Genomic DNA, 19527 nt, shown 5'->3' on the forward strand with positions numbered 1-19527 from the left:
AGCCATTTAGCTATTGATGTGTTAGCTATTGATGTGGTAGCTATTGATGTGTTAGCTATTAGCTATTGATGTGTTAGCTATTAGCTATTGATGTGTTAGCTATTAGCTATTGATATGTTAGATACTAGCTATAGATGTGTTAGCTATAGCTATTGATGTGTTAGCTATTAGCTATTATTGTGTGTATTTTGAACAATGCCAGAAAAAAAGATGAGCAAGATTGCTTGTGTGAGAACTGTGATCACGGTCATTATGCGTATCTGTATGACGTCACCGTCAGGGTCCAAGGTGGTGGTGGTGAGTGTTTCAACAGGAAGTGGAGGGTCTTGGCCTATCTTTCCTTTGTCACCAACTCATTGGAGGTTCCTGTGGAGAGGAAGAGAGGATAAGTCATCTTTATTTCAATCTTAAAAGAGATAGTTTACTTACTTTATTTTGGATTTACCTATGATGTGGTTGTCGTTTCATAAAAAATATTTAAAAATGAGTTCATTGGCTGGTTATGAAGCCACATCCAGAATCTCCTAACATAAAAAAGTGAAACAAATCCCTTTATTCCAACTTAATCCCATATATTGTTACCCGCACACTGCCAGACCTAGAAATCCAAAATCCATATTTACACTGACGTCGCTCGGGTTGGAAAAATCAGGTGGATTATGAAGTGTTGCTGCTGGCTCAGATCTTGGTTCCATGTGGTCCGTAGCTCGTACAGGGGGAGACTAAGTACATCCCCGAAGCCCACTAACACAGTAACTCTCTGTGACCATGGTTCACACCACAACCCTACCAGGAACACTGGCTGCCCTGCTTCACCCTGGATATATTTACAAATGTGTATATTATATTTTAACTTTATCTTCAAATCCCTCGTTTTCACGAACCGACTCACAAAATAAAGATAATGTGGGTGATCCGTTTTGGTCTTAATACAACAGAACATCACATTTTCCATTTAAAAAGAAGACGGGAACGAGATCCAAGGGCAGGCTGGACTGAGTTTATTCCACAGTGACCTACCATGTGGAATACAGTGTGTGGGTCAGAGGGGTACTAGTGGTCCTGCAACCTGATCCCTCTGTGACGTGCTGCTCTTCGCCCTCTCTCTGGGCTCTCCTAGTGACTCTAAGCTGGAAGGAGATAGATATGGAGAAGGAGAGCATGACTTTACATCAGACATGGCTATTATAATCATTATTACATACAGTACATGTGATCTGACATCTACATTATCCACTGAGGTTAGGCCAGTTGGATGTTCGGTGTTTACTTACCTCTGCTGCTTTCTGTCACAGAACGACTGCACCGACTGACACTCGCTCTGCCAAAAGTTCAGAAAAATTAGAGTTTTTGCCAAAACAATGTTAAGAATCAGATGTTGCAGGATTTATTTCATAGCAAGCTAGCGAGGCAAGGTATAATATCACAAATAGAGGTACAGTTGAAGTCGGAAGTTTACATACACTTAGGTTGGAGTCATTAAAACTCGTTTTTCAACCACTCCACAAATTTCTTGTTAACAAACTATAGTTTTGGCAAGTTGGTTAGGACATGTACTTTGTGCATGACACAAGTAATTTTTCCAACAATTGTTTACAGACAGAGTATTTCACTTATAATTCACTGTATCACAATTCCAGTGGGTCAGAAGTTTACATACACTAAGTGTACTGTGCCTTTAAACAGCTTAGAAAATTCCAGAAAATGATGTCATGGCATTAGAAGCTTCTGATAGGCTATTTGACATCATTTCAGTCAATTGGAGGTGTACCTGTGAATGTATTTCAAGGCCTACCTTCAAACTCAGTGCCTCTTTGCGTGACATCATGGGAAAATCTAAAGAAATCAGCCAAGACCTCAGAATTTGTTTTTAGACCTCCACAAGTCTGGTTCATCCTTGGGAGCAATTTCCAAACACCTGAGGTACCATGTTCATCTGTACAAACAATAGTACGCAAGTATAAACACCATGGGACCACGCAGCTGTCATACCGCTCAGGAAGAAGACGCATTCTGTCTCCTAGAAATGAATGTACTTTGGTGTGAAAAGTGCAAATCAATCCCAGAACAACAGCAAAGGACCTTGTGAAGATGCTGGAGGAAACCGGTACAAAAGTATCTATATCCACAGTAAAACGGGTCCTATATCGACATAACCTGAAAGGCCTCTCAGCAAGGAAGAAGCCACTGCTCCAAAACCGCCATAAAAAAGCCAAACTACGGTTTGCAACTGCACATGCTGACAAAGATCATACTTTTTGGAGAAATGTCCTCTGGTCTGATGAAACAAAAATAGAACTGTTCGGCAATAATGACCATCGTTATGTTTGGAGGAAAAAGGGGGAGGCTTGCAAGCCGAAGAACACCATCCCAACTGTGAAGCATGGGGGTGGCAGCATCATGTTGTGGGGGTGCTTTGCTGCAGGAGGGACTGGTGCACTTCACAAAATAGATGGCGTCATGAGGGAGGAAAATTATTGAAGAAATATCTCAAGACATCAGTCCTGAAGTTAAAGCTTAATCGCAAATGGGTCTTCCAAATGGACAACGACCCCAAGCATACTTCCAAAGTTGTGGCAAAATGGCTTAAGGACAACAAAGTCAAGGTATTGGAGTGGCTATCACAAAGCCCTGATCTCAATCCTATAGAAAATGTGTGGGCAGAACTGCAAAAGCGATGGCGAGCAAGGAGGCCTACAAACCTGACTCAGTTACACCAGCTCTGTCAGGAGGAATGGGCCAAAATTCACCAAACGTATTGTTGGAAGCTTGTGGAAGGCTACCCAAAACGTTTGACCCAAGTTAAACAATTTAAAGGCAAGTTTCAAGAACTTTGTAAGTTTCTTCTAGTGCAGTCGCAAAAACCATCAAGCACTTTGATGAAACTGGATCTCATGACCGCCACAGGAAAGGAAGACCCAGAGTTACCTCTGCTGCAGAGGATAAGTTCATTAGAGTTACCAGCCTCAGAAATTGCAGGCCAAATAAATGTTTCACAGAGTTCAAGTAACAGACACATCTCAACATCAACTGTTCAGAGGAGACTGCATGAATCAGGCCTTCATGTTAGAATTGCTGCAAAGAAACCACTTCTAAAGGAACTTGCTTGGGCCAAGAAACACGAGCAATGGACTTTAGACCGGTGGAAATCGGTCCTTTTGTCTAATGAGTCCAAATTTGAGATTTGTGGTTCTAACCGTCGTGTCTTTGTGAGACGCAGAGTTGGTGAACAGATGATCTCCATATGTGTGGTTCTTTTATACATTTGCACAAATCTCTAAAATGCTGTTTTTGCTTCGTCATTATGGGGTATTGTGTGTAAATTGATGAGTGAAAAAAAAACATTTAATCCATTTTAGAAGAAGGCTGGAACGTAACAAATTGTAGAAAAAGTCAAGGGATCTGAATACTTTCCGAATGCACTGTACATATTGCTCCTCTTATGTGCATTTAACGTGTCTATTTTCAAGGATAAAGCTAAGAACAATATAACAATATGGAAAGAAATTTAACAAATTCTTCAAGAACCAATATCACTCCCTAAAACCACTACCCTATGGAACAATCCTTGGATAGCTTTTCAGAATTCACTGATATATTGGCCCACATGGAAAACTTAAGGCATAGAAACCGTAAAAACGTATTATTATTATTATTATTTTTTTAACCTTTATTTAACTAGGCAAGTCAGTTAAGAACAAATTATTCTTTACAATGACGGCCTACCTCGGCCAAACCCGGACGACGCTGGGCCAATTGTGCGTCGCCCTATGGGACTCCCAATCACGGCCCGGATGTGATACATCCTGGATGTAAATGACTTGTTATTAGACGATACAATTATTTCCACGACAGAATTAAAAATAAATTTTCGACTGACCAATGCAGACATCAATCTGAAATGTTTTGGACATCAAAGCAATATTGAGGGGATCCTATTTGAATCAGAAAATGATACTAATATGATAGATAGCCTATCCAACTGACAGTCTCATAGAAAAAAAGGTAGCCTATCCAACTAAGTCTCATTGAAAAAAATATAAACTATTGGAACCAAGACCTAAAAATAACTGATATTGGCAAAAGATGGAGGGAGTTTTGGAACATAGCTAACAAAATTACAGTTAACTAAAATGTATGCTTAATCCAGTACAAACTAATATACAGAATTCATTATACAAGTGACACAATTCACAAATTCTACAACCCTACGGCAGAGTCATGTCTTACGTGTAAAACAAACAATGAATCAATAATTCATGCCTTCTGTGAGTGATAAAGTCCAAAAGTTATGGGACAGAGCAGTGAGGTGTCCTGTAAAGGTCTTACAGACAAGACAGTGTTTGGGCGGAGTTAGAAAGTTGTCTTTCAGAAGCTTTGCAATGCAAGTTACCTTTTAATCCATCTATCTGCATATTTAAAGACATGGTACATGAGGGTGAGGTGAGATACCTTATGGGTTGGACCATTATTTTCTAGTCAAAAATTTTGAAAAAACTTTTAGTTAACTGGAAATGAAATGATCCTCCATCCTTAAGACAGTGGATGAATCAAAAGGATTATTATTTCAAAAACATGTGGGCTACAGATTTGAAGCCTGTGGTATAAATTATTACAAGCCCTAGAAATATCCAAAGGATAAAACATTTAATTTTTTTAAATTATGAGAACAAACAAGATGAGTATGGATACGGAGGGAACATGTAGGTTTGAGCAAGTATGATGTCATTAATGTTTGTTGAAATTCATATACTTCTGAGTTGGGTGTTTTTCTCGTCATTCTTCTTTTGGGATGGGCATTAAGTCCCAGCCAATGTTATGTCTAGTTTAGTGGATTCATGTCTGTGAAATGTTAAGTTGTCTATTGTATTTTGTAAAAATGTTTTTTTTAAATAGGTACAGATTCCCAGATCCCATACCGTAGCATTAAAACTCTATGGCATACACATTTTGACACTGCCCAACAGGCTAACGGCGTGGAGTTATGAGCCCTAGTTGACGATTTCAAAATGGCCTGGTAGTCAGAACGTGGTAAGGGTGCCCTCTACTGTTTATAACTATGGAGAATGTCTGGTAGCCTAGGTGCAATAGGGCTATGACTGCGACTAGCCATAGAGTTCTAAACCTAAAGTGTAAGAGAGACTCGTGTTACCTCGACGACAGAGGTCTCGTCTGCGTTGCCGGGAGAGGACAGTTTCCCTTGAGAGGAAAGTGGTTTAGTACTTGACCCACTAAACATGCTATACAATAGCATTCAATACTAAACAGTGTATACACTAAACATTCTATACAATATACAGTCTACACCAAACAGTGTACTGTATACACTAAACATTCTATACAATATACAGTCTACACCAAACAGTGTACTGTATACACTAAACATTCTATACAATATTCAGACTACAGTTTTGTCTAGAAGGGATACAGCTTTTTCCAAAATGGACTTATCATAGCAGTTTTAGAACAATTATGCTGCAGGTTAGGAGAATTAGTTTATGGTTAGGAAAAAAGTTAGCTAAAATCAACTTTTGACATCCATTTGGACCACAACGGTATACCATGTAGACGTGACCCCAGTCTACACTGAACAGTCTATACAATAGGAATGGCATCAATCACATCAAATGCATGGTTTCATGTGTTTGATACCATTCCGTCCTCCCCTCACCATCCTCCTGTGGTCTTCACACAGTAAACAGTATATATGCAGTACTCTGTCCACAAATTGACCTGGTACCTCTTAAAAGCGGTCAAGAATGTAACATTCTCTGACTTCCTGACATGTGACAAGTCTGTATACGTGGCACCAATAGTCTCAGTGACTTGGACAGTGACCTGAGGCAGTCAGACCTTAACACACATGTGGTGATGCTGAGACTCGAGGCAGCGCAGACGTTTTCAGCGACAGGATCTGACCTCACAGCCAGTGGTTCCTTTGGTCTCCAGAAGGTGGCAGGATTCCATCCTGATCTTGGACATGATCACGGCATAACCAACAGTCAGTAGATCCACTGTCTTAATTATTACTACTCATTGTCTCATTGAAAGCATTGCTCGAATAGCATTACAGCAGACATTGGGGGAAGGCCCGTGACATAAGATGACAACAATCAAATAGCCAACCTCAGTGTCAGAGCTGCCACCCAGTTTGAAAAACTGTACACCTGTGAGGTTCCACTTCTTTCCCTATGATATGAGAACAAACAGCAACTTTACTGTATTTGACGGCGACATGGCATACTGGACCTATGTAAAGACTACAGTATTGGTGAACCATTGAAACACAGCATTTTGTTGTGATCACTGAGACAGATGTTGTCAGACTGGTCTGTTTTACAGCAGGGATCTACAGCACAGAACAATCATTAGTACTCCCATACTGTAAGTAAAGCATTCAACTCTCCTATTGCCACGTGCCATGTAATGATATAGCTTGACAGAGTTGGCTACAGTACATACAGCATGGGACCAGGCTAATGGAAGCCCACCGAGTAGGGTTACGTTACCCCTTCATGTGTGGTATTATGAGGCTAATGGAAGCCCACACTAGGGTTACGTTACCCCTTCATGTGTGGTATTATGAGGCTAATGGAAGCCCACACTAGGGTTACGTTACCTCTTCATGTGTGGTATTATGAGGCTAATGGAAGCCCACACTAGGGTTACGTTACCCCTTCATGTGTGGTATTATGAGGCTAATGGAAGCCCACCGAGTAGGGTTACATTACCCCTTCATGTGTGGTATTATGAGGCTAATGGAAGCCCTCTACTAGGGTTACGTTACCCCTTCATGTGTGGTATTATGATGCTAATGGAAGCCCACACTAGGGTTACATTACCCCTTCATGTGTGGTATTATGATGCTAATGGAAGCCCACACTAGGGTTACGTTACCCCTTCATGTGTGGTGTTATGATGCTAATGGAAGCCCACCGAGTAGGGTTACGTTACCCCTTCATGTGTGGTATTATGAGGTTAATGGAAGCCCACACTAGGGTTACGTTACCCCTTCATGTGTGGTATTATGAGGCTAATGGAAGCCCACACTAGGGTTACGTTACCCCTTCATGTGTGGTATTATGAGGCTAATGGAAGCCCACACTAGGGTTACGTTACCTCTTCATGTGTGGTATTATGAGGCTAATGGAAGCCCACACTAGGGTTACGTTACCTCTTCATGTGTGGTACCTCTGCGCTGCCTGCAGTTGCCAGAATAGGGGACCTTGGCAGAAACAATCAGATGCTCATTTAAAAAAAATCCTATGTAGTCCAATGTACCAGAAATAACCATAGACTGCCACATATATCTGCCACACACATTGCAGCTAGCACATCGAGATCTTCAGTGGCGAAATACATTTCATAATTTCATACATTCTTTTACAGTGGAAATGAATCCAGTTTTCTATAGTATAACCTGTATATTCTGTATCAGATCAGATCACAGTGGTTTTCTGAATATATTCTTCTGCTGGGGGAAATAGAAGACTAGGGTGTAGCCTACATTCATGAGCCCTTTTCATTGGCTTCTCATGCTCGTAAATTAATTTGTAAAGTATTGTTCTAATAATTCAACTGTCACGTTAGGGGTTACCAGCAGTCATTTGCTTTCAAAGACCCTGTGGGTAGCGGCCAAGATGTCATGCTTGGAATCTTAGATGATCTGGCCCATGTTTCCCTTGGTCATGTGGTGGGTGATAAGGTTAGACAGGTGAACAGTCAGTCTGTCTGATCATCACAGTCTAGAGAGAGAATCATGTTAAAGAATACTAATAATGTACTTCTCAGACAAAAGAAATGCATCAAACTGATGGAGAAAACATCAGGGGTAATGATTCACTCACCACGCACGCTGTACCTGAAGACATCCTCTCTGATCAAATGGATTGACTCCCACAGTGAATCCTGTAACACCAGAGGACATGGCAAGGGCGTAAAACACAAACTCAGAAGTCTCATTTGTGACATTGTAATTTTGTAATGACCCACTAAAGTAAACACCAGTGACATTAGCGCTGATGTACACTGGTGTGCAGTGTTAGGGAGCAGTAAACTACATGTAATTCAACTAGTAATGTAACTACATTTTGCAGTAGCTTGGTGGTAGTTGAACTAAATTCTAATCTTGATAGTGTGTTTTGTAGTGAATCCATTTTTGCCACGAAGCAGTGTTGCTAACTTTTGGAACTGTACACTACTTTATTTGCAAAGAATTTCCTTTATTTTTCAGCATCAGACCTGCCTAATTCTCATTTGAAACATCGTTTTTGTGTTTAATAGGCTAAATTAGACATTCTGTAAACATCTGACTCCAGAGTGATCTTATCACGAAATAATTTTGATGTAGTGAACTACTTTTTCAAAGTTACTTTAGTTAAGTAAACTATGTTTGTCTGAAGGGTAGCTTGTTAAACTGCATTTTCAGAGTAGCTTCCCAATTGCTGCTGGTGTGTGTATGCGTGTGTATGTCACATTTTGTCTGGTCAGTCTCACCTCGGTTTCTTTTGACAAAAAAGCTAGTGCAGGACGATCCAAGGTTCAAGTCCTTCAGTTTCGCATCCTCTGACATTAACAGCTGAATCTATAGACACATATTCATTTATAAGTGTTATGTACATAATTGGCTGGGGGGAATATCAGACCCAGCCAAACCCCATTGGTGAAGTACCTATGGCTGAGAGGAATATCAGACCCAGTCAAACCCCATTGGGGAAGTACCTATGGCTGAGAGGAATATCAGACCCAGTCAAACCCCATTGGGGAAGTACCTATGGCTGAGAGGAATATCAGACCCAGTCAAACCCCATTGGGGAAGTACCTATGGCTGAGAGGAATATCAGACCCAGTCAAACCCCATTGGGGAAGTACCTATGGCTGAGAGGAATGTCAGACCCAGTCAAACCCCATTGGGGAAGTACCTATGGCTGAGAGGCATATCAGACCCAGTCAAACCCCATTGGTGAAGTACCTATGGCTGAGAGGAATATCAGACCCAGTCAAACCCCATTGGGGAAGTACCTATGGCTGAGAGGAATATCAGACCCAGTCAAACCCCATTGGGGAAGTACCTATGGCTGAGAGGAATATCAGACCCAGTCAAACCCCATTGGGGAAGTACCTATGGCTGACATGACATGGACCCTGAGTTAGCTTTAGAATAAGACGCATGTGTCATAACTGCCATACATGTATCTTTATCTTACCTGGGGTTTCATCCATATGTTGACGTATGTCACCTTAAAGCTGGGATCTGCATAAGGTGAAAAACGGTTTGCTCCAGCGCCTTTGTTAATGTTTACATTTTTTTGATGACAGCATGGTAAAAAAAATGTGCACTACCTATGCTGGTGTTCTAGCGCGCGTGCAATGATGTCATAGAGGGGAAAAATACTGTGATTGTTGTTTGGAGTAACTTCTTTGTTGTTGTAATATTCCAAACAGACGTGGCTGTTTCACCAAGTACAGATTCCAGCTTTAAGTCATCCATATGTCCACCTATGTCACCTTAAAGTAACTTCCCAATGAAAATCTCACTTTTAAAAGTTAATATTCTGTTAACTCATATGATGTCAATAACCGGCTGACAAAATGTCATGACTGGTACAGCCCTACTCATACCCAAATAATGTTGTTGACTCATCCTATTCTCCTTTTTGTGGCCAAAGCATATATTGGAGAAGAAACACTTCAAAAACCCCACCTCAAACTTGTATCTCAAACTGATTGTTTAAAAAAATACTTGCTATTTTCTCTTAGAACATGATGTAATTACCCTGAGATGGCCAATCAGCGGTCCATTTGCGTGAATATTTTTTCTGCGTGGTATACGCCCACACCATTCTTTTCTCGGGGTATGCCCACACCATTCCAACACAGAAAAGCTGCTTTTTAACATAATTTTAAAAAAAATTGAAAGGAAAACTATACTGCTCAAAAAAATAAAGGGAACACTTAAACAACACATCCTAGATCTGAATGAAAGAAATAATCTTATTAAATACTTTTTTCTTTACATAGTTGAATGTGCTGACAACAAAATCACACAAAAATAATCAATGGAAATACAATTTATCAACCCATGGAGGTCTGGATTTGGAGTCACACTCAAAATTAAAGTGGAAAACCACACTACAGGCTGATCCAACTTTGATGTAATGTCCTTAAAACAAGTCGAAATGAGGCTCAGTAGTGTGTGTGGCCTCCACGTGCCTGTATGACCTCCCTACAACGCCTGGGCATGCTCCTGATGAGGTGGTGGATGGTCTCCTGAAGGATCTCCTCCCAGACCTGGACTAAAGCATCCGCCAACTCCTGGACAGTCTGTGGTGCAACGTGGTGTTGGTGGATGGAGCGAGACATGATGTCCCAGATGTGCTCAATTGGATTCAGGTCTGGGGAACGGGCGGGCCAGTCCATAGCATCAATGCCTTCCTCTTGCAGGAACTGCTGACACACTCCAGCCACATGAGGTCTAGCATTGTCTTGCATTAGGAGGAACCCAGGGCCAACCGCACCAGCATATGGTCTCACAAGGGGTCTGAGGATCTCATCTCGGTACCTAATGGCAGTCAGGCTACCTCTGGCGAGCACATGGAGGGCTGTGCGGCCCCCCAAAGAAATGCCACCCCACACCATGACTGACCCACCGCCAAACCGGTCATGCTGGAGGATGTTGCAGGCAGCAGAACGTTCTCCACGGCGTCTCCAGACTCTGTCACGTCTGTCACGTGCTCAGTGTGAACCTGCTTCCATCTGTGAAGAGCACAGGGCGCCAGTGGCGAATTTGCCAATCTTGGTGTTCTCTGGCAAATGCCAAACGTCCTGCACGGTGTTGGGCTGTAAGCACAACCCCCACCTGTGGACGTCGGGCCCTCATACCACCCTCATGGAGTCTGTTTCTGACCGTTTGAGCAGACACATGCACATTTGTGGCCTGCTGGAGGTCATTTTGCAGGGCTCTGGCAGTGCTTCTCCTGCTCCTCCTTGTACAAAGGCGGAGGTAGCGGTCCTGCTGCTGGGTTGTTGCCCTCCTAGGGCCTCCTCCACGTCTCCTGATGTACTGGCCTGTCTCCTGGTAGTGCCTCCATGCTCTGGACACTACGCTGACAGACACAGCAAACCTTCTTGCCACAGCTCGCATTGATGTGCCATCCTGGATGAGCTGCACTACCTGAGCCACTTGTGTGGGTTGTAGAGTCCGTCTCATGCTACCACTAGAGTGAAAGCACCGCCAGCATTCAAAAGTGACCAAAACATCAGCCAGGAAGCATAGGAACTGAGAAGTGGTCTGTGGTCCCCACCTGCAGAACCACTCCTTTATTGGGGGTGTCTTGCTAATTGCCTATAATTTCCACCTGTTGTCTATTCCATTTGCACAACAGCATGTGAAATGTATTGTCAATCAGTGTTGCTTCCTAAGTGGACAGTTTGATTTCACAGAAGTGTGATTGACTTGGAGTTAAATTGTGTTGTTTAAGTGTTCCCTTTATTTTTTTGAGCAGTGTATTTTATTCACATTGTAAATAATTATAGGCAATATTTCATAGAAATCTGGAAACACTGGGCAGGTACTGTCACGTCTGCTCCCGCTCCCCCTCTCTGGCGCTCGAGTTTGCCAGGCTGCTCATCGTTACGTACACCTGTCACCATCGTTACGCGCGCCAGCGCTTCATCGAACTCACCTGGAATCCATCACGTCATTGATTGCCTCCCCTATAACTGTCACTTCCTCAGTTTCATTCCCGTGTCTGCATTGATGTTGTTTTGTTTCTCTTGTCCAGATGCTGTTCTTGTTTAGTTTCATGTCTATTTATTATTAAATCCTCACCCTGTACTTGCTTCCCGTCTCCCAGCGTCTGTAGTTACAGAATTGTTACAGGTACTTTAAGTCATCCATATGACAGCATCTTCTGACTTTGGATCAGTGATTCAGGAACTGCTGCTGTGCTTGTTTCAGTGGTATCCAGAAACGCTCTGAGGCAGAGGAATGTGACATCACCATGAGGGCGACAGGTCATTATCTAACCATGAGTGAGACAGATCATTATCTAACCATGAGGGAGACAGATCATTATCTAACCATGAGGGAGACAGATCAATATCTAACCATGAGGGAGACAGATCAATATCTAACCATGAGGGAGACAGGTCATTATCTAACCATGAGGGAGACAGGTCATTATCTAACCATGAGGGAGACAGATCATTATCTAACCATGAGGGAGACAGATCATTATCTAACCATGAGGGAGTCAGATCATTATCTAACAATGAGGGAGACAGATCATTATCTAACCATGAGGGAGACAGATCATTATCTAACCATGAGGGAGACAGATCATTATCTAACCATAAGGGAGACAGATCATTATCTAACCATGAGGGAGACAGATCATTATCTAACCATGAGGGAGACAGGTCATTATCTAACCATGAGGGAGACAGATCATTATCTAACCATGAGGGAGACAGGTCATTATCTAACCATGAGGGAGACAGATCATTATCTAACCATGAGGGAGACAGATCATTATCTAACCATGAGGGAGACAGATCATTATCTAACCATGAGGTAGATAGGTCATTATCTAACCATGAGGGAGACAGGTCATTATCTAACCATGAGGTAGACAGGTCATTATCTAACCATGAGGGAGACAGATCATTATCTAACCATGAGGGAGACAGATCATTATCTAACCATGAGGGAGACAGATCATTATCTAACCATGAGGTAGATAGGTCATTATCTAACCATGAGGGAGACAGGTCATTATCTAACCATGAGGTAGATAGGTCATTATCTAACCATGAGGGAGACAGATCATTATCTAACCATGAGGGAGACAGGTCATTATCTAACCATGAGGTAGATAGGTCATTATCTAACCATGAGGGAGACAGGTCATTATCTAACCATGAGGGAGACAGGTCATTATCTAACCATGAGGTAGACAGGTCATTATCTAACCATGAGGTAGATAGGTCATTATCTAACCATCCGAAACAGTTGTTCTGTGTGATATATTCTTTACAGAAATAGTCAAACTTATTTAAATTTATTGTGCAACAAGAGGTGGGTGTTTGAATTTTTTTTTTAAGAACGTGGAACTAGCCTTGTTTCATCTCCAAAATAGATGTTCACTTCATTGAGAAAAGTTGTATTCTTTGACAGGTAAGACATGCATGTATTGTTGACCCCAAATGACAACATTCATCTTTGACTACCACTATCTGCAGTTAATTTCTTCATGGGTTAGTGAAGAACTCAGAGTTAAAGTCTACACAGTATGAGAAACATATGATGTCTCTATCGTTTATTGCGTTTGAAGCTCTCTGCAAAAGCTGGGTTGGTGAACCACTTGTTGGCCAGCTCAATCCTGGACCTCGTTATGGTCATTCAACAGAGTGCTTCAGAGTGGACCACCTGCATCTCATAGTCTGAACAAAACCACTGCCAAAGTCACATTCCCAGACAACTATCCATTTTTCATCAAATCAATTGCATGCCATGAAAACAATAACTGAAACATTTGTATGATTCACCGCCCACGTTGAACTACTTTTGCAAATTGCTCGCTGAAAAAAAAGACAAACTGCACCACAATTCTCAGGATGTGTGTGAGTGATGTCATGACTGTATTGGTAAATCCTGATGTGAAAACTAAATGAAAGGAGGAAGATGATGAAACAAGTGATCTGCATCTATCAATACAAGGTTGGAGAATTCAGATCCATAGTCAATGTGGAAATAACCTACTGGGTCGTGTTCATTAGGACATGCAACGGAAAACATTTTGAAGCGGTTTGCAAAGGAAGTCCAGATACAGTAGTCCCTCCCTTTTTCCGTCTATTTTCTTTCGCAAGGTGCCTAATGAACATGACCCTGCTGAGGAAAAGAAAATGCAGACAGTGTAGACAATCTATCCTCTAGGGGGCAATACATTCTCAGACATCACAGTCAATGTTGGAATGGTCTCTCCTCCTCTCCGTCATAGTATACCTTCCAATCACAGGAATCTGACATGACTGAAAACTTACAGGAGTAGACAATGATCTTTGGCCAGGCTTGGTTTCTGCCTCTTCTTTTGTAGTATTCTTGAGGATCGAGTTAATCGACCTTACAGCTTGAATGGATAAAAAAGGTGTATTATGGTAGAGTATTAGTTTCATCATTTTGGAGACAAGAACAATTGAACATCAATAGAACTGCAGGGTGTTAATTATTGTTTTTGAAAATATATTCTGTTCTTTAGTAAGCATCATCAAATGTGACATCATTGATGATCAGACTGTAAAACAAACTTTTTCCTTGCTTTTCTATTAGACAGTCTCACTTTGTAGTTAACAAAATGGCGTCCTTCCTAACCTTCTGAGCCAACGTCGTCTCTCTCAACTGTTAACTGTACTGCCTTACCTCTTAACTCAGACCAAATGTGACTTCTGGGTCAGTCCCAACCACTCCCAACATGCAGCAGGAAGATGCCGGTGAGCTGACCTCAGTCTTTCCCCAAATAGCAAACAGCATGACTGTAGCTACCAGCATAAACAAAGCAAGGGATGCAAATCATGAAATTATGAAAAAAACTCACCTTCCACAGGAGGAGAAAAACGCTGGAAAATTTGGAAATATTAGTATTTAATCCAAAATAATCACAAGACCGGTACCACCTAGATGAGGATTGGGCAACTTGCGGCCCCCACCCCATCAAAGTTTCACATTCCTGCCCTAGACCCAGCCTGGTCTCATACACTAGACGTAACATAATAACTGTAAATCTGGGATGCTCAAATTAATATGATATGTTACGTTTGGTATGGTTACATAAGATAGACGGTTACTTAAGACAAATGGAAAGCAGGGTGGTTGAATGGGCTGGATGTGTGGGCGTATAACGTGACTGTCTGGCAACCCAAAGTTGCGAGTTAGAATTTGATCATGGACAACCTTAGCATTTTAGCAACATCTAAATTACTTACTACTTTTTAGCTACTTTGCAACTACTTAGCATGTTAGCTAACCCTTCCTCTAACCCTAACCTCAACCCTTTTAGCTAACCCTTCTCCTAACCCTAACTCTAACCTTAACCCTTTTACCTAACTCCTAAATTTAACCCTAATCTTATCCCTAACCCTTAGCCTAGCTAACGCTAGCCAGCTAGCCAACGTTAGCAACCTAACCACCTAGCTAGAATTGGTAACATGTCATATGTTTTTCAAATTTGTAACATATTGTACGTTCACAAATGTGTAACATATTGTATGTTTTGCAAATTCGAAACATAATACGAATTGTAATTCGTAACATATATGAAATGGGTGTCACGTCCTGACCAGTATAAGGGGTTATTGAAAATTGTAGTTGGGGTCAGGATGTGGCAGGGGATATTTGTTTTATGTGGTTCGGGGTTTAATGGTAAATGTATTTATGTAAGAGGGGTGTTTGATTTATGTGTTCAGGGGTTTTTGGGTAATGTTCTTGTTTTGTATTTCTATGGTTTTCTATGTTGTGTATTTCTCTGTGTTGGCCTGGTATGGCTCTCAATCAGGAACAGCTGTACATCGTTGTTGCTGATTGAGAGTCATACTTAGGTAGCCCTGTTTTCACCTGTCCCTTTGTGGGAAGGTGTTGTTTGTGCATTACTGTGCGTTCGTGCGGTTTCTTGTTTTGTGTTTTCAGTGTTCTAAATTAAAAGTTAAAATGAGCACTCAACCCACTGCGCCTTGGTCCCTTTCATACGACGACCTTTACAATGGGTGATGGACATACACAAATGAATACATACCATACGAAACATGTCATAGTAAATGGAGTCTCTTGGATTTTATGTACAGAAAAATAAGAAATGCTTTAGGACCAGGTTGCTACCAGGCTTCCAACCCTGTTCTTGGAGAGCTACCCTCCTGTAGCAAAAACCTACGGGACGGTAGCTTTCCAGGAACAGGGTTGGAGAGCCCTGCCTCAGATCTGAAATGACATTAGGTAAGCACTTCGGCAAACAGACCACCCAGCCTATCGTAAGGCAAGGTGAAGTAATTGATATATTGCTTAAACATATCCAATATTTTCAGATGTACATGAGTGCCTCGGGAGTAGGGGCTAGGGGTTGATTTAATATTCAGACACACAGACTGGTACAGGAGGTACGGTGGAACCTCACACGCTTGTAAAGAACAGGAAGGCCCGCACACTGTTGCTCCCAATTCACCGCTTTACTGACAACGTTTCGATACGAACCGGATCTTCGTCAGGTCAAACAGTAACAATAAAGATGAAGTTGAAAACTGTGGAAATAACCACACTTATGACCAGGACGTGCGTGGCAGTAGATATAATTACAGCAGCGTTTCCCAAACTCAGTCCTCTGGACTCCAAAGGGTGCACATTTTGGTTTTTGCCCCAACACTACAAAGCTGATTCAAATGATCAAAGCTTGATGATGAGTTCATTATTTGAATCAGCTGTGTAGTGCTAGAGTAACAACCAAATGTGCACCCCTTGGGGTCCCAAGGACCGAGTTTGGGAAACCCTGAATTACAGTGACCTATTTCCAAAATCAATCAAATTCATTCAAATGTATTTATAAAGCCTTTTTACAGCAGATGTCACAAAGTGCTTATACAGAAACCCAGCTTAAAACCCCAAACAGCAAGCAATGCAGATGTAGAAGCAGGGTGGCTATGAAAAACTCACTAGAACGGCAGGAAGCTAGAAGAAACCTAGACAGGAAGCAGTCCTCTTCTGGCTGTGCCGGGTGGAGATTATAACAGTACATGGCCATTAAGGCCAGATCGTTCTTCAAGATGTTCAAACATTCATAGATGACCAGCAGTGTCAGATAATAATAATCACAGTGGTTGTAGAAGGTGCAACAGATCAGCACCTCAGGAGTAAATGTCAGTTGGCTTTTCATGGCCAAGCATTCAGAGGTCGAGACAGCAGGTGCAGTAGAGAGGGAGAGAGGGAGGGAGAGTGATACAAATGTGATGTCAATGAGATGGGCACATGTAGTAGTTACAGAAAATATGATATATACATACTGTATGTACAAAATGACACCTCACATGCTTATCAGGAGAAAAACAATCATAGACGCCTCAATAAGGCAGGTCCTTGGCAGGTCCTTCATGCCGTTGTATTCCTCAATTTTCATGAAGTCTACAGCCCTTTCAAACCACGTCAACACGTGGTCATGAACAAACACACAGGACAACATACAGCCAAACAGACACAGCACCCAATAGATGACAAAATGTAGGAATGTTAAATAAAAAATTTAGATTAAAAAATAAAAACTATTGCTTGGTTAGATACTTAATGAGACTTTTCCTGGGCAGGCAGGTAAAGCAGTCTTCATCAGTCTGACATGCATCATCAATGGCTCTCGCTCTCAAAAGCTGAGTGACGCTTTTGAACACTTCTATCAAGTTCCTACAATTCACAAAAAGGAGATAGAGGGAGAGAAAATGTAAAAATAATTCTAACAGAACTGTTCAACAGATTTCTCGTGGAACCAAGATGCTTTAGTAAGGTTGTTGAAAGTAGGCTATCCTACTTCTGGCAAGAATGTCATACCCACAAAGGGTTAACTGTAATTTAATGAATATGTGGACGTGAGAAAATAAACGGCTTTCTCCCTCAGAAGTGATGCTGTGATGGCTACAACATTATTACTGACGAAAGCCTCCTCCAAAAATGATTTCGAAATGATAGAACATGTGAAATATGCCTGGTTTTGATCAATACAGATGCAATACATAGGACTATACTGTAGGCTAGTTATTGCTTTACACTGCTGGTCTCGTCAATGGGGTCCTTTTCACGAAGGTGTTTTTCGTGTTTAATTAAACTCGTAGGCTAATAATATAAACATAATTTGATAATTTACCATGTTTTACGATAATATCATGAACCGGTTTTTTCGGCTACTCTAATTATGAAAGAAACAATTTGATTTCATTGTTTAAAAAATGAACAAATTTAGGATCATAATTTGCAGTGTGTAAATGTAGCTATAGGGACAATTTTGCCACAGGTGAATCTAATTAGTGAACCGCTTGAAAAGACGCCCCTACAAGACCATAATCAGTCAAAATAAATAAATCATGTCGTAATCATTGTTATTCCTATTTGTTAAAGACAGCAATTTTAATTCATTATTGAATTCGAAGTATTTTTGGGGGGAAAATATGATTTTTTTTTCTGTGTGGAGGCATTCGATCATTTGCATATAATAGCAAACACAAACATCTAAAGATGTTGATAACATTAGAATGAATCAATTAAAATGGAACTTTCACAGTTATGATATATTTCACTTAAACTGCCATATTTACGGTTATGCAATGTAATAGCTAATAATAACAAATGGCACGCTTGGTTGTTTCATCTACAAACAGTGACAGATACAATCTATTCATTTATATTGTGTCGTGTGCTTCGCCATTTGTAGGTAAATATAACAACAACTGTTGAGCGGTAGCCTAATGATTACACTACTTAGACCTTCTGTGAAAAGGGAATGTACTCAATGAATAATGGACAGCAAATATGTTTAGATTTCACTTGAAGGAAAATAATAATCGAAAAAAAAATATGCATCAAATCGTATAGAGTAACGTAGCCTATGTTTTGATCAGCCTCGTAACAGTGCCAATTTGGCTAATGGAAACATGCAAACCACTGACATGCTTCAAATGTAAAACAATGTCGGGAAAAAAATTCCAAACAATGGCCATGCCTGATCAGATTCCCGAATAAAAGAAAAGTGAATAACATTCCACAATAAAACAAAATGGTAAATGCGTAAAGACATGGGTGTATCCCGACGAAAATCTATCCGCTGAAACATGAAATTCGTTAACATTGCCGCATGACTGATGCTTTGTTTGTTGTTAATGTGCAGCCCCGGTTGTTATGTTTACACGTCAGTACGGTTTAAGGTTTACATACAACAACTCCTAATGATCTCTGATAGATCACTTGACACCTGTCACTGTAGGTTACTTGTGTAACCTTTGAATGTGATTATTTCACATTCAGATGACTCACATAAATGTTTGCTGATTTATGTGCTAATCGTTAATCCTTACCAACAGGTTTGACATTTACAACACAGATACTTTTCCTGTCAGAACTGCAAGCATAATCGAAATAGGTCCCATTGTTTTCACGTTTCAAGTTTCAAAGTTTATTCGCCACGTGCACAGGATACAACAGGTTAAAAACGATACAGTGAAACTCTTTCCCAACTATGCAGTGATAATACTACTATTACTACTACTACTACTAATAATAATAACAATAAAACAAATATAGATAGTAATAATAATAAGAAAATCAAATACAACAATTAAAATAAGAGTAGAAACCACACAAGAACTTCGAAGGATAAAGAAACGTTTGTCAGCGGCCTTGTGTAATTTCATGACGTCTACGTGTATTCAAGATCAACATACATAGATATAGGCTACAGCATAGTTAATTGCTTTTGGTGTTTCATACATACACAGTGTTTGGAAGGA

The 19527-nt window shown here is 40.9% G+C and overlaps 2 long non-coding RNA genes across 2 annotated transcripts; both read right to left on the reverse strand.

Moving 5' to 3' along the window:
* Positions 1–63: 63 nt before the first annotated feature.
* LOC123729033 (uncharacterized) lies at positions 64–1503 on the reverse strand. Its single transcript, XR_006760799.1, has 3 exons — positions 1275–1503; positions 1021–1130; positions 64–366 (listed from the first exon to the last, which is right to left on the reverse strand). It is a non-coding gene; the product is annotated as an uncharacterized lncRNA (long non-coding RNA).
* Positions 1504–6752: 5249 nt separating this feature from the next.
* LOC123729034 (uncharacterized) lies at positions 6753–9304 on the reverse strand. The gene is made up of 5 exons (XR_006760800.1): positions 9207–9304; positions 8497–8584; positions 7848–7908; positions 7598–7745; positions 6753–7225 (listed from the first exon to the last, which is right to left on the reverse strand). It is a non-coding gene; the product is annotated as an uncharacterized lncRNA (long non-coding RNA).
* Positions 9305–19527: the final 10223 nt, after the last annotated feature.

This window comes from Salmo salar, chromosome ssa19 (assembly GCF_905237065.1).
Source record: "Salmo salar chromosome ssa19, Ssal_v3.1, whole genome shotgun sequence".
Classification (NCBI taxonomy): Eukaryota; Metazoa; Chordata; class Actinopteri; order Salmoniformes; family Salmonidae; genus Salmo; species Salmo salar.